Raw genomic sequence first — 16386 nt, 5'->3', positions numbered from 1 at the left:
AAACATGAAAGGTTTTCTCCAACATTGGTGTGTCCGGTCCACGGCGTCATCCTTACTTGTGCGAATATCTCTTCCCCAACAGGAAATGGCAAAGAGTCCCAGCAAAGCTGGCCATATAGTCCCTCCTAGGCTCCGCCCACCCCAGTCATTCTCTTTGCCGTTGCACAGGCAACATCTCCACGGAGATGGTTAAGAGAATGTGGTGTTTAGTTGTAGTTTTTTTATTCTACTATCAAGAGTTTGTTATTTTAAAATAGTGCTGGTATGTACTATTTACTCTGAAACAGAAAAAGATGAAGATTTCTGTTTGTGAGAGGAAGATGATTTTAGCAGACAGTAACTAAAATCGATTGCTGTTTCCGCATAGGACTGTTGAGATGAAGTAACTTCAGTTGGGGGAAACAGTTAGCAGACTTTTCTGCTTAAGGTATGACTAGCCATATTTCTAACAAGACTGTGTAATGCTGGAAGGCTGTCATTTCCCCTCATGGGGACCGGTAAGCCATTTTCTTAGTCTCAAACAGAATAAAGGGCTTAATATGGGCTATAAAACTGGTAGACACTTTTATGGGCTAAATCGATTGCTTTATTTGGACATTTTATACATGTTTATGCTGATAATTCACACTTATAAACTTGGGGAACGTTTTTTAACGTCAGGCACTATGTTAGACACCTTTTCCAGTCAGGAAGGGCCTTCCCAGTTGTAGGCTGAGCCTCATTTTCGCGCCATTACTGCGCAGTTGTTTTTGAGTGCAAGACATGCAGATGCATGTGTGAGGAGCTGATAGTAGTAGGAAAGGTTCCTAGAAGGCGTCATTTGGTATCGTATTCCCCTCTGGGCTTGGTAAAGTCACAGCAAAGGCTGTAACTGGGACTGTATAGGGGTTAAATCTGTAACCGGCTCCGGTTTCGTTATTTTAAGGGTTAAAGCTCTGAAAATTGGTGTGCAATACTTTTAATGCTTTAAGACACTGTGGTGAAATTTTGGTAAATTTTGAACAATTCCTTCATATATTTTCACATATTCAGTAATAAAGTGTGCTCTGTTTAAAATTTAAAGAGACAGTAACAGTTTTGTTTTAAAACGGTTTTTGTGCTTTATTGACAAGTTTAAGCCTGTTTAACATGTCTGTGCCTGCAGATAAGCTATGTTCTATATGTATGAAAGCCAATGTGTCTCCCCCTTCAAAATTGTGTGATAATTGTGCCATAGCGTCCAAACAAAGTAAGGACAGTACTGCCACAAATAATGAAATTGCCCAAGATGATTCCTCAAGTGAAGGGAGTAGACATGGTTCTACATCATCTCCTTCTGTGTCTACGCCAGTTTTGCCCACGCAGGAGGCCCCTAGTACTTCTAGCGCGCCAATGCTTATTACCATGCAACAATTGACGGCTGTAATGGATAACTCCATAGCAAATATTTTATCCAAAATGCCTGCATATCAGAGAAAGCGCGATTGCTCTGTTTTAAACACTGAAGAGCAGGAGGGCGCTGATGATAATTGTTCTGTCATACCCTCACACCAATCTGAAGGGGCCATGAGGGAGGTTTTGTCAGATGGGGAAATTTCAGATTCAGAAAAAATTTCTCAACAGGCTGAACCTGATGTTGTGACATTTAAATTTAAATTAGAACATCTCCGCGCACTGCTTAAGGAGGTGTTATCTATTCTGGATGATTGTGACAACTTGGTTATTCCAGAAAAATTGTGCAAGATGGACAAGTTCCTAGAGGTTCCGGTGCACCCCGACGCTTTTCCTATACCCAAGCGGGTGGCGGACATAGTGAATAAGGAGTGGGAGAAGCCTGGCATACCTTTTGTTCCCCCTCCTATATTTAAGAAATTATTTCCTATGGTCGACCCCAGAAAGGACTTATGGCAGACAGTCCCTAAGGTCGAGGGGGCAGTTTCTACTCTAAACAAGCGCACTACTATTCCTATCGAAGATAGTTGTGCTTTCAAAGATCCTATGGATAAAAAATTGGAAGGTTTGCTTAAAAAGATTTTTGTACAGCAAGGTTACCTTCTACAACCCATTTCGTGCATTGTTCCTGTCACTACAGCAGCGTGGTTCTGGTTCGAAGAACTAGAAAAGTCGCTCAGTAGAGAGACTCCGTATGAGGAGGTTATGGACAGAGTTCACGCACTTAAGTTGGCTAACTCTTTTATTTTAGATGCCGCTTTGCAATTAGCTAGATTAGCGGCGAAAAATTCAGGGTTTGCAATTGTGGCGCGCAGAGCGCTTTGGCTAAAGTCTTAGTCAGCGGATGTATCATCCAAGACAAAATTGCTTAACATCCCCTTCAAGGGTAAAACTCTCTTTGGACCAGAATTGAAAGAGATTATCTCAGACATCACTGGGGGAAAGGGCCACGCCCTCCCACAAGATAGGCCTTTCAAGGCCAAGAATAAGTCTAATTTTCGTTCCTTTCGTAATTTCAGGAACGGACCGGCCGCTAATTCTGCATCTTCTAAGCAAGAGGGTAATGCCTCACAGTCCAAACCAGCCTGGAAACCGATGCAAGGCTGGAACAAGGGTAAGCAGACCAAGAAGCCTGCTACCGCTAACAAAACAGCATGAAGGAGTAGCCCCCGATCCGGGACCGGATCTAGTGGGGGGCAGACTCTCTCTCTTTGCTCAGGCTTGGGCAAGAGATGTTCAGGATCCCTGGATGCTAGAAATAGTTTCTCAGGGTTATCTTCTAGAATTCAAGGAACTACCCCCAAGGGGACGGTTCCACATGTCTCACTTATCCTCAAACCAAATAAAGAGACAGGCATTCTTACATTGTGTAGAAGACCTGCTAAAGATGGGAGTGATACACCCAGTTCCAATGACGGAACAAGGAATGGGATTTTACTCAAATCTGTTCGTAGTTCCCAAAAAAGAGGGAAACTTCAGACCAATTCTGGATTTAAAGATCCTAAACAAATTTCTCTTGTTAAGTGTATCCAGTCCACGGATCATCCATTACTTATGGGATATTAACTCCTCCCCAACAGGAAGTGCAAGAGGATTCACCCAGCAGAGCTGCTATATAGCTCCTCCCCTAACTGCCATTACCAGTCATTCTCTTGCACCCAACGAATAGATAGGATGTGTGAGAGGACTGTGGTGATTATACTTAGTTTCATACCTTCAATCAAAAGTTTGTTATTTTATAATAGCACCGGAGTGTGTTATTCCTTCTCTGGTAGAATTTGAAGAAGAATCTACCTGAGTTTTTCTATGATTTTAGCCGGAGTAGTTAAGATCATATTGCTGTTTCTCGGCCATCTGAGGAGAGGTAAACTTCAGATCAGGGGACAGCGGGCAGATTAATCTGCAAAGAGGTATGTAGCAGCTTATTATTTTCTGACAATGGAATTGATGAGAAAATTCTGCCATACCGATATAATGTAAACTCAGCCTTAAATGCAGTAGCAGCAACTGGTATCAGGCTGTCATGTATGTATATTTTACACTTCAGTATTCTGGGGGAATGGCACTTCACTGGAATTATACTGTATGCATAAAACTTTAGCCTAATTTGCAGGGACTAGCAACAGGCTTTTTAATAACACTCAATTTATTAATGTTAAACGTTTTTTGCTGGCATGTAAAATCGTTTAATTTTCTGAGGTACTGGGTGAAAAAATGTTTTGGGCACTATTTTTTTCCACTTGGCAGTCGTTTTATTTAATTTATGACAGTTTACTGATCTCTCTCACTGTTATGTTATGTTAGTTATCCTTTGCTAATGGGAGCAATCCTTTGCTAAAATTGTGTTTTTTACAAAGATTTGATGCTATAACTTTTCAGTTTATTAATTTTCAACTGTCATAACTTTTTCTGTGCTTCTTATAGGCACAGTACGTTTTCATATTATAGTAAATTACTTGAAAAGTATTTCCAAGTTGCTAGTTTATTTGCTAGTGTGTTAAACATGTCTGATTCAGAGGAAGATATCTGTGCTATATGTGCTAAAGCCAAAGTGGAGCCCAATAGAAATTTATGTACTAACTGTATTGATGCTACTTTAAATAAAAGTCAATCTGTACAAATTGAACATATTTCACCAAACAACGAGGGGAGAGTTATGCCGACTAACTCGCCTCACGTGTCAGTACCTGCATCTCCCGCTCGGGAGGTGCGTGATATTGTAGCGCCGAGTACATCTGGGCGGCCATTACAAATCACATTACAGGATATGGCTACTGTTATGACTGAAGTTTTGGCTAAATTACCAGAACTAAGAGGTAAGCGTGATCACTCTGGGGTGAGAACAGAGTGCGCTGATAATATTAGGGCTATGTCAGACACTGCGTCACAATTTGCAGAACATGAGGACGGAGAGCTTCATTCTGCGGGTGACGGTTCTGATCCAAACAAACTGGATTCAGATATTTCAAATTTTAAATTTAAGCTGGAAAACCTCCGTGTATTACTAGGGGAGGTGTTAGCGGCTCTGAATGATTGTAACACAGTTGCAATACCAGAGAAAATGTGTAGGTTGGATAAATATTTTGCGGTACCCGGCGAGTACTGACGTTTTTCCTATACCTAAGAGACTTACTGAAATTGTTACTAAGGAGTGGGATAGACCCGGTGTGCCGTTCTCACCCCCTCCGATATTTAGAAAGATGTTTCCAATAGACGCCACCACACGGGACTTATGGCAAACGGTCCCTAAGGTGGAGGGAGCAGTTTCTACTTTAGCTAAGCGTACCACTATCCCGGTGGAGGATAGCTGTGCCTTTTCAGATCCAATGGATAAAAAGTTAGAGGGTTACCTTAAGAAAATGTTTGTTCAACAAGGTTTTATATTGCAACCTCTTGCATGCATTGCGCCTGTCACGGCTGCAGCAGCATTTTGGTTGGAGTCTCTGGAAGAGACACTTGAATCAGCTCCATTAGATGAGATTACACACAAGCTTAAAGCCCTTAAGTTAGCTAACTCATTTATTTCAGATGCCGTAGTACATTTAACTAAACTTACGGCTAAGAATTCCGGATTCGCCATTCAGGCACGCAGAGCACTGTGGCTAAAATCCTGGTCAGCTGACGTTACTTCTAAATCTAAATTGCTTAATATACCTTTCAAAGGGCAGACCTTATTCGGGCCCGGGTTGAAAGAAATTATCGCTGACATTACAGGAGGTAAAGGCCATGCCCTGCCTCAAGACAGAGCCAAACCTAAGGCTAGACAGTCTAATTTTCGTTCCTTTCGTAATTTCAAAGCAGGAGCAGCATCAACTTCCTCTGCACCAAAACAGGAAGGAGCTGTTGCTCGCTACAGACAAGGCTGGAGACCTAACCAGTCCTGGAACAAGGGCAAGCAGGCCAGGAAACCTGCTGCTGCCCCTTAGACAGCATGAATCGAGGGGCCCCGATCCGGGAACGGATCTAGTGGGGGGCAGACTTTCTCTCTTCGCCCAGGCTTGGGCAAGAGATGTCCAGGATCCCTGGGCGTTAGAGATCATATCTCAGGGATACCTTCTAGACTTCAAATTCTCTCCCCCAAGAGGGAGATTTTATCTGTCAAGGTTGTCAACAAACCAAATAAAGAAAGAGGCGTTTCTACGCTGCGTACAAGATCTTTTATTAATGGGAGTGATCCATCCGGTTCCGCGGTCGGAACAAGGACAAGGGTTTTACTCAAATCTGTTTGTGGTTCCCAAAAAAGAGGGAACTTTCAGGCCAATCTTGGATTTAAAGATCCTAAACAAATTCCTAAGAGTTCCATCGTTCAAAATGGAAACTATTCGGACAATTTTACCCATGATCCAAATGGGTCAGTACATGACCACAGTGGATTTAAAGGATGCTTACCTTCACATACCGATTCACAAAGATCATTACCGGTATCTAAGGTTTGCCTTTCTAGACAGGCATTACCAGTTTGTAGCTCTTCCATTCGGATTGGCTACGGCTCCGAGAATCTTCACAAAGGTTCTGGGTGCTCTTCTGGCGGTACTAAGACCGCGAGGAATTGCGGTAGCTCCGTACCTAGACGACATTCTGATACAAGCTTCAAGCTTTCAAACTGCCAAGTCTCATACAGAGTTAGTACTGGCATTTCTAAGGTCGCATGGATGGAAGGTGAACGAAAAGAAGAGTTCTCTCTTTCCACTCACAAGAGTTCCCTTCTTGGGGACTCTTATAGATTCTGTAGAAATGAAGATTTACCTGACAGAAGACAGGTTAACAAAGCTTCAAAATGCATGCCGTGTCCTTCATTCCATTCAACACCCGTCAGTAGCTCAATGCATGGAGGTGATCGGCTTAATGGTAGCAGCAATGGACATAGTACCCTTTGCACGCCTACATCTCAGACCGCTGCAATTGTGCATGCTAAGTCAGTGGAATGGGGATTACTCAGACTTGTCCCCTACTCTGAATCTGGATCAAGAGACCAGAAATTCTCTTCTATGGTGGCTTTCTCGGCCACATCTGTCCAGGGGGATGCCATTCAGCAGGCCGGACTGGACAATTGTAACAACAGACGCCAGCCTACTAGGTTGGGGCGCTGTCTGGAATTCTCTGAAGGCTCAGGGACAATGGAATCAGGAGGAGAGTCTCCTACCAATAAACATTCTGGAATTGAGAGCAGTTCTCAATGCCCTTCTGGCTTGGCCCCAGTTAACAACTCAGGGGTTCATCAGGTTTCAGTCGGACAACATCACGACTGTAGCTTACATCAACCATCAGGGAGGGACAAGAAGCTCCCTAGCAATGATGGAAGTATCAAAGATAATTCGCTGGGCAGAGTCTCACTCTTGCCACCTGTCAGCAATCCACATCCCGGGAGTGGAGAACTGGGAGGCGGATTTCTTAAGTCGTCAGACTTTTCATCCGGGGGAGTGGGAACTTCATCCGGAGGTCTTTGCCCAAATACTTCGACGTTGGGGCAAACCAGAGATAGATCTCATGGCATCTCGACAGAACGCCAAGCTTCCTCGTTACGGGTCCAGATCCAGGGATCCGGGAGCGGTTCTGATAGATGCTTTGACAGCACCTTGGACCTTCGGGATGGCTTATGTGTTTCCACCCTTCCCGATGCTTCCTCGATTGATTGCCAGAATCAAACAGGAGAGAGCATCAGTGATTCTAATAGCGCCTGCATGGCCACGCAGGACTTGGTATGCAGATCTAGTGGACATGTCATCCTGTCCACCTTGGTCGCTACCTCTGAAACAGGACCTTCTGATCCAGGGTCCCTTCAAACATCAAAATCTAATTTCTCTGAAGCTGACTGCTTGGAAATTGAACGCTTGATTTTATCAAAACGTGGTTTTTCTGAGTCGGTTATTGATACCTTAATACAGGCTAGGAAGCCTGTTACCAGAAAGATTTACCATAAGATATGGCGCAAATACTTATATTGGTGCGAATCCAAGAGTTACTCATGGAGTAAGGTTAGGATTCAGAGGATATTGTCTTTTCTACAAGAAGGTTTAGAAAAGGGTTTATCCGCTAGTTCCTTAAAGGGACAGATTTAAGCTCTGTCCATTCTTTTACACAAACGTCTGTCAGAAGTTCCGGACGTTCAAGCTTTTTGTCAGGCTTTAGCTAGGATCAAGCCTGTGTTTAAAACTGTTGCTCCACCATGGAGTTTGAACTTAGTTCTTAATGTTTTACAGGGGGTTCCGTTTGTACCCCTTCATTCCATTGATATCAAGTTGTTATCTTGGAAAGTTCTGTTTTTAATGGCGATTTCCTCGGCTCGAAGAGTCTCTGAGTTATCTGCCTTACATTGTGATTCTCCTTATCTGATTTTTCATTCAGACAAGGTAGTTCTGCGTACTAAAGAGGGTTAGAGTTAATACAAAGATTCTACACTCAGACTCTTAGCTAATCCCAAATGGTGATGTAACCTCAAAAACACTATCACCGAGTTTAGAAAAGGGGAAAGAGTGATTGGGATAGCGCTATGCAGCTGCGAGTCTTATACAGGGAAAATGAATAAATATTAGTTTGGATCTATTTATATCTGCATATGAGGGTGTCCCTGTTTTGGTTATTCAACTTTGCGATTTTTATTTTGGTATGTGAAGTTCCCCAGTTTGTTTGGATCATATAAGTTGGATAATAAAGTATTTACTATATTTTTTAAAAAACAGTCTGATTTGGATCGTATAACCTGGATGATAAAGTTTTTACTATATTTTTAGAAGTAGTCTTGTGTCCTATGTTTTTCATATATATGTATCTTATAGATATTTTTATAAAAAATGATGCATAATTATAAAAATAAAAGATGATGCATAAGAAGAAAGGGGAGCAGGTGCTTTAAGATATATGTATTTTATTCCTATACAGATAGGGTACTTATCATAAAATAGTAAACAATAAAATCTAACACATAGATGCCGGCATCTAGATTTAAAAAACAGTTTCAGTTTGAAATTTGTACTTGTTTTATTCTATCAGTATTACTGCTAGTTTGGGACTATACCCGTGGTTTTATGAAAGCAGCTCTGATTGGCAACACCTGATAAACAACAATAGGTTTCTATTACTTGACACACATGTATCGTATATTTTGTTGGTTACAATTACAATTTTTCAGTGCAGATCTAGTTTTACAATATGTAAGCTAGGTTAATGTGAATACCACATATTTTTTGCTTAGACAGCGATATTCCAGGTCTATGGTGGTTATTTACAGCAGTAAATGGTAGAAAGTGGATTTATCTGTCATATATACGTATATACGTGTATAAGCAGATTGTCTCTTGTTATAAAAACCTTTTGACATTGTCCATATTCTGGATCTCCTCCATTAAAGTTGTGACCGGCCGGTCCTTTGGTGAAGTAGTTCCGTATGTTTTCCTCTGTTTCGGTTAAAAATCCAGGTTCTTCCGGTGTTTCCTGGTCCAATTGTGGATTTTCTCCTTGTGTCTGTGTAGCCCTTGAGCCAGGTGATTGAGGCTGGAACGGTTACTGGATCCTTGGATAGGAATTGCACATATGGAGTCTGTCCCTAGAAAGTGGGATATGGCTCGATGTACCTATCCTAGCCAGCCCGAACGCCAGAGACACCTCTCACCTGCTGGGCTCTGTATTTGGATCTCCTGTGACTGTCAGCAATCTCTACGCGTTTCAGCCTGGGGCCTTTATCAAGATGCTTGTGTGCTGTGCAGTCTGGATTTAAATATCGTCTCCATCTTCCTGATTGGATCTTGTTCTTGACCAATCCCTATTGTTTATTTGTTGTTCCTCCTCCTGGCAAGTTGTCTCATATTCCTTAATGTTGTTAATATAAGATTATCTATCCTTTATACATCCTGACCTGTTGTTATTAAATTTATTAATTCATCTGTGATTGCATATGTGTTGTTATTTATCGTGAAAATAGAGATATAGATGAAAGTACAAATGCAAATAGAAATAAGAACACCATTCTCAAGCCTATGCTCCATTCTTCCTTAAATTTTTTTGAAATGTTTTTTTGTAATGCTTTTTTGGGGGGGTTTTTATTCTTAATCAACTTATATCATTTTATATCATTTATTTCTTCATATTCCTATGTTCTAAATAGAAATATATATTGTGGTCTCAAACGTGTAGTTTTGTGCTCTCGCTTTGATTTGCGAGAGGTAATAATCCTGGATAGTATATAGTTTATCAAGTAATAGTTTATAAATTTTATACAGATAACTGCCTATATTCCAGTCATATATAAACCCTTTTCTAACATAATTGTGAAATACGTTTCCTAAGTTTTGAAAGTGTGAGTTTTATTAGACCATTGTTTATCTATGTGTTTAACATCTTAATTCTATTGGTTTTCAGGGGAAAAAGAAAAAAAATTTTTATATTATTTATACGAATAGGTTTGCTCCATGTTTTTGTGAAATTTTTGTTGTGTTAGAGTTCCTTAAATCTCTAAGTGAGGAGCGTGATAGATATTTTTAAATACGTTCATTACTTTACCTATGTGTTTAACATGTGTCTATATATTGTTCGTGCTAGAAAAAAAATTTTTGTGTGTGTGTTTTAAGTGTTTATTCGTGAACTTTTTTAGAAGTGTAATTTTAGGCTCCTATAATATCTTTCTTGCCAGTGAGTATAATGTGGTGAAAGGTTATATATACAATGCAGTCTGTATTTTTTGTTATCACAGTTATATTAATGTATTTAGATCCATTTCTGAATTTAATCCAAATGGGTGTAATGTTTTGAAATTAAAAATACATTCTGCTTCCTTTTTGAGGAGGAGTGTATTCATATTCCCCCCCCTTATTCCCAGATGTAATTTTTTGATACCCCAGTATTTGAAATCTTTTAAATTACTGGAGTGTTTTTCTTTAAAATGTGAGTACAGTATTGTGTCTGTCGCTTCGTGTTCTATTTTTAGAATATGTTCTCGTATCCTATCTTTTACAGTTCTACTTGTTTGACCAAAATATAGTAGATTACATGTACATTTTATGCAGTAGATGACATTCCTGTCTGTACATCTTATTAGTTGATTTATTTTCAGACAGAAATTTGAATTGGATGATCTTATTTCTTTTCTTTTTTCACTGTATTTACAAGATTTACAGGATATACAGGGGAAGAAACCTTTTAGTTTGTTTCCATTTAGGTCTCCATCAGTAATGTTGTTTCTTTCTCTATACTCACTAGGTGATAATATCATTTTAAGGTTTTTGGCCCTTTTAAAAATTATGTCTGGTTGTTTTCTTACCCTTTTTCCTAGGATTTGATCTTGTTTTATTAGATGCCAATTCCTTTTCAGGATTTTTCTTATTTCAAAGTGTTGGCTACTGTATTCGGTTATGAATGGTATAAAGAAATCATCAATTTCTCTTTCTTCTTTATTTTTCTTTATTAATAGAGACTCTCTATCTACTGTTGCCACTTCCTGTCTTATCTTTTCTACAGTGTCTTTATTATACCCCTTCTCTATAAATCTAGATGTAAGTATATTAGATTGAGATTGGTAACTTTCGAGTGTGGAGCAGTTTTTCCTTACTCGTAGGTACTGTCCTTTTGGGATATTAGATTTCCACTGTTTGAGGTGGCAACTTTCTGCGTGTATATAGTTGTTTGCATCTATAGTTTTAAAATAGTTTTTGGTATTGATTTGGAGGTTGTTAATTTCGATTTCAATGTCTAAAAAGTGTATTTTCCATCTACTATATTCATGCGTAAATGTGATACCAAGACTGTTGGTATTGAGGTCTATAATAAATGTGTCTAATAATTCTGTATCTCCTTGCCAGATGATGAATATATCGTCAATATATCTGCAGTAGAGCACAAGGTTCGCCCCCCATGGGCCATTGTGTATATGTTCATCTTCAAATTGTCCCATGAATAAATTTGCGTAACTGGGGGCGAACCTTGTGCGTACTAAACCTGGGTTCCTACCTAAGGTGGTCACTAACAGGAATATCAATCAAGAGATTGTGGTTCCATCTTTGTGTCCTAATCCTTCTTCGAAAAAGGAACGTCTGCTACACAATCTAGATGTAGTCCGTGCCCTGAAATTTTATCTACAGGCAACTAAGGATTTTCGACAAACGTCTTCCCTGTTTGTCGTTTATTCTGGTCAGAGGAGAGGTCAAAAAGCTTCGGCTACCTCTCTCTCCTTTTGGCTTCGTAGCATAATACGGTTAGCCTATGAGACTGCTGGACAGCAGCCTCCTGAAAGAATTACAGCACATTCTACTAGAGCTGTGGCTTCCACTTGGGCCTTTAAGAATGAGGCTTCTGTTGAACAGATTTGCAAGGCTGCAACTTGGTCTCCTCTTCATACTTTTTCCAAATTTTACAAATTTGACACTTTTGCTTCTTCGGAGGCTGTTTTTGGGAGAAAGGTTCTTCAGGCAGTGGTTCCTTCCGTATAAAGAGCCTGCCTGTCCCTCCCGTCATCCGTGTACTTTAGCTTTGGTATTGGTATCCCATAAGTAATGGATGATCCGTGGACTGGATACACTTAACAAGAGAAAACATAATTTATGCTTACCTGATAAATTTATTTCTCTTGTGGTGTATCCAGTCCACGGCCCGCCCTGTCACTTTAAGGCAGGTAATTTTTCCATTAAACTACAGTCACCACTGCACCCTATGGTTTTCCTTTCTCTGCATGTTTTCGGTCGAATGACTGGTAATGGCAGTTAGGGGAGGAGCTATATAGCAGCTCTGCTGGGTGAATCCTCTTGCACTTCCTGTTGGGGAGGAGTTAATATCCCATAAGTAATGGATGATCCGTGGACTGGATACACCACAAGAGAAATAAATTTATCAGGTAAGCATAAATTATGTTTTCTCAGGGTACCATCGTTCAAAATGGAAACCATTCGAACGATTCTACCCACTATCCAGGAAGGTCAATTTATGACTACCGTGGATCTAAAGGATGCGTACCTACATATTCCTATCCACAAAGAACATCATCAGTTCCTAAGGTTTGCCTTTCTGGACAAACATTACAAGTTTGTGGCCCTCCCATTCGGATTAGCCACTGCTCCAAGGATTTTCACAAAGGTACTCGGGTCCCTTCTAGCGGTTTTAAGACCGAGGGGCATTGCAGTAGTACCATACTTGGACGACATTCTAATACAAGCGTCGTCCCTTTCAAAAGCAAAGGCTCATACAGACATCGTTCTGGCCTTTCTCAGATCTCACGGATGGAAGGTGAACATAGAAAAAAGTTCTCTGTCTCCGTCAACAAGTGTTCCCTTCCTGGGAACAATAATAGATTCCTTAGAAATGAGGATCTTTCTGACAGATGTCAGAAAGTCAAAACTTCTAAGCGCTTGTCAAGTTCTTCATTCTGTTCCACGTCCTTCCATAGCTCAGTGCATGGAAGTAGTAGGGTTGATGGTTGCAGCAATGGACATAGTTCCTTTCATCTAAGACCATTACAACTGTGCATACTGAAACAGTGGAATGGGGACTATACAGACTTGTCTCCAGTGATTCAAGTAGATCAGAAGACCAGAGATTCACTCCGTTGGTGGATATCCCTGGACCACCTATCCCAGGGAATGAGCTTCTGCAGACCAGAGTGGGTCATTGTCACGACCGACGCCAGTCTAGTGGGCTGGGGTGCGGTCTGGGAATCCCTGAAAGCTCAGGGACTATGGTCTCGGGAAGTGTCTCTTCTTCCGATAAACATTCTGGAACTAAGAGCGATATTCAATGCTCTCAGGGCTTGGCCTCAGCTTGCAAAGGCCAGATTCATAAGATTCCAATCAGACAACATGACGACTGTTGCGTATATCAATCATCAGGGGGGAACAAGGAGTTCCCTGGCGATGAAAGAAGTAACCAAAATAATACAATGGGCGGAGAATCACTCCTGCCATCTATCTGCGATCCACATCCCAGGTGTGGAAAACTGGGAAGCGGATTATCTGAGTCGTCAGACTTTCCATCCGGGGGAGTGGGAACTCCACCCGGAGATTTTTGCTCAGTTGACTCAATTATGGGGCATTCCAGACATGGATCTGATGGCGTCTCGTCAGAACTTCAAGGTTCCTTGCTACGGGTCCAGATCCAGGAATCCCAAGGCGACTCTAGTGGATGCACTAGTAGCGCCTTGGACCTTCAACCTAGCTTATGTGTTCCCACCGTTTCCTCTCATTCCCAGGCTGGTAGCCAGGATCAAACAGGAGAGGGTCTCGGTGATCTTGATAGCTCCTGCGTGGCCACGCAGGACTTGGTATGCAGACCTGGTGAATATGTCATCGGTTCCACCATGGAAACTACCTTTGAGACAGGACCTTCTTGTTCAGGGTCCATTCGAACATCCAAATCTGGTCTCCCTCCAGCTGACGGCTTGGAGATTGAACGCTTGATTCTATCAAAGCGTGGGTTTTCAGATTCGGTGATTGATACTCTGGTTCAGGCCAGAAAACCGGTAACTAGAAAGATTTACCATAAAATATGGAAGATATATATCTGCTGGTGTGAATCCAAGGGATTCCCTTGGAATAAGGTAAAAATTCCTAAGATTCTTTCCTTTCTACAAGAAGGTTTGGATAAAGGATTATCTGCGAGTTCTCTAAAGGGACAGATTTCTGCTTTATCTGTCTTACTACACAAACGATTGGCAGCTATGCCAGATGTTCAAGCATTTGTTCAGGCTCTGGTTAGGATCAAGCCTGTTTACAGACCTTTGACTCCTCCCTGGAGTTTAAATCTAGTTCTTTCAGTTCTTCAAGGGGTTCCGTTTGAACCTCTACCTTCCATAGATATTAAGTTGTTATCTTGGAAAGTTTTGTTTTTGGTTGCTATTTCTTCTGCTAGAAGAGTTTCAGAGTTATCTGCTCTGCAGTGTTCTCCGCCCTATCTGGTGTTCCATGCAGATAAGGTGGTTTTGCGTACTAAGCCTGGTTTCCTTCCAAAGGTTGTTTCTAACAAAAATATTAACCAGGAGATAGTTGTACCTTCTTTGTGTCCAAATCCAGTTTCAAAGAAGGAACGTTTGTTACACAATTTGGACGTAGTCCGTGCTCTAAAATTCTATTTAGAAGCTACAAAAGTTTTCAGACAAACATCTTCTCTGTTTGTCGTCTATTCTGGTAAAAGGAGAGGTCATAAAGCGACTTCTACCTCTCTTTCCTTTTGGCTTAAAAGCATCATCCGATTGGCTTACGAGACTGCCGGACGGCAGCCTCCTGAAAGAATCACAGCTCACTCCACTAGGGCTGTGGCTTCCACATGGGCCTTCAAGAACGAGGCTTCTGTTGATCAGATATGTAAGGCAGCGACTTGGTCTTCACTGCACACTTTTGCCAAATTTTACAAATTTGATACTTTTGCTTCTTCGGAGGCTATTTTTGGGAGAAAGGTTTTGCAAGCCGTGGTGCCTTCCGTTTAGGTAACCTGATTTGCTCCCTCCCTTCATCCGTGTCCTAAAGCTTTGGTATTGGTTCCCACAAGTAAGGATGACGCCGTGGACCGGACACACCAATGTTGGAGAAAACAGAATTTATGCTTACCTGATAAATTACTTTCTCCAACGGTGTGTCCGGTCCACGGCCCGCCCTGGTTTTTTAATCAGGTCTGATGAATTATTTTCTCTAACTACAGTCACCACGGTACCATATGGTTTCTCCTATATTTTTCCTCCTGTCCGTCGGTCGAATGACTGGGGTGGGCGGAGCCTAGGAGGGACTATATGGCCAGCTTTGCTGGGACTCTTTGCCATTTCCTGTTGGGGAAGAGATATTCCCACAAGTAAGGATGACGCCGTGGACCGGACACACCGTTGGAGAAAGTAATTTATCAGGTAAGCATAAATTCTGTTTTTTTGGACTTGACTGTCCCTTTAAGATTATGAGCTCAATTTATCAAGCCATTCGCCCCCTACGACTGCAGGTTCTCACAAGATAACCTGCAGTTAGTATTTATCAAGCAGTGGTCATCAGACCTCTGCTTCCTACCCTCTTCTCCACCTCTTAGGTGAAGAATTTATTGACAGCTCCTGCCCGCGAGATTGACAACTCCTGCCCGCGCGTGGGTGGCGGTGTTGCATGTGTGCGCAAAATAGCGCTTGTGTGCAATGCTGAATTTCTGGCAGCGAATATGTACACCCCTGTCTGCCCTAGCTTAATAAATCGAGCCCATAGAGTCCTGTGAACTGGGTTTGGGAAACACTGCTCTACAACATATTGCCATTTATATCACAGCAAAATTCCATAAAAATGCCTAAAAATGTAACTCTCCAAACAAAAAAGTTTTCATAGCTTATTATGAAAATCATTAGCTCCTACAAAAGTTTAAAATCTTCGAAAAAGAATATCAGTTTGGAAAATTCATGACTTTCTTTCCTAAGACATGGAGAGTCCACTACTTCATTCCAATTACTAGTGGGATATTCACTCCTGGCCAGCAGGTGGAGGCAAAGAGCACCACATAACTCCCAGTCATTCTCTTTGCCTCTGTCAATGGAGGAGGTGAAGTTCGGTGTCTGAAGAATTAATTCCTTTTTCGGTACTTTTCCCTGCAAGCAAGGATTTGGGTTTAGCTGTGTCCACAGCTGTGTCCACATCAATCTCTTGAGTAAGAGTAGTGGTGGCTTTTAAGCAGTCAGAAAGTTGTGAGGTAGTCCTTGCTTGGGTTTCTAACATGTCTGCTGCCCTTGATATACAAAGCCAGAGTTGGTTACTCTGTTCTTTCTTTTTCTGCAGATCTCTAAAAGGAGTATGTGTCCTGTCATGCCTTGTGAGCTGTCTTCCTCCCAGACAGCTGGATTAGCAGGTAAGTGCTTTTGTCTTCTAGGTATTAGAGACTTGCACTTGAGAAGATTTTCCTGCAGTAATTATTGGGACATAATTAATCCTTTAGGAAGGATTTATTTGGGCAGGGTGCAGGCAAAGCCTCTAAGATATATTTCCCATATCAGCGCACCGTGCACAGTATATAACATAAACA

The sequence above is a fragment of the Bombina bombina genome, chromosome 1, assembly GCF_027579735.1.
Source record: "Bombina bombina isolate aBomBom1 chromosome 1, aBomBom1.pri, whole genome shotgun sequence".
Lineage (NCBI taxonomy): Eukaryota > Metazoa > Chordata > Amphibia > Anura > Bombinatoridae > Bombina > Bombina bombina.
This window is presented reverse-complemented; position numbering follows the sequence as displayed.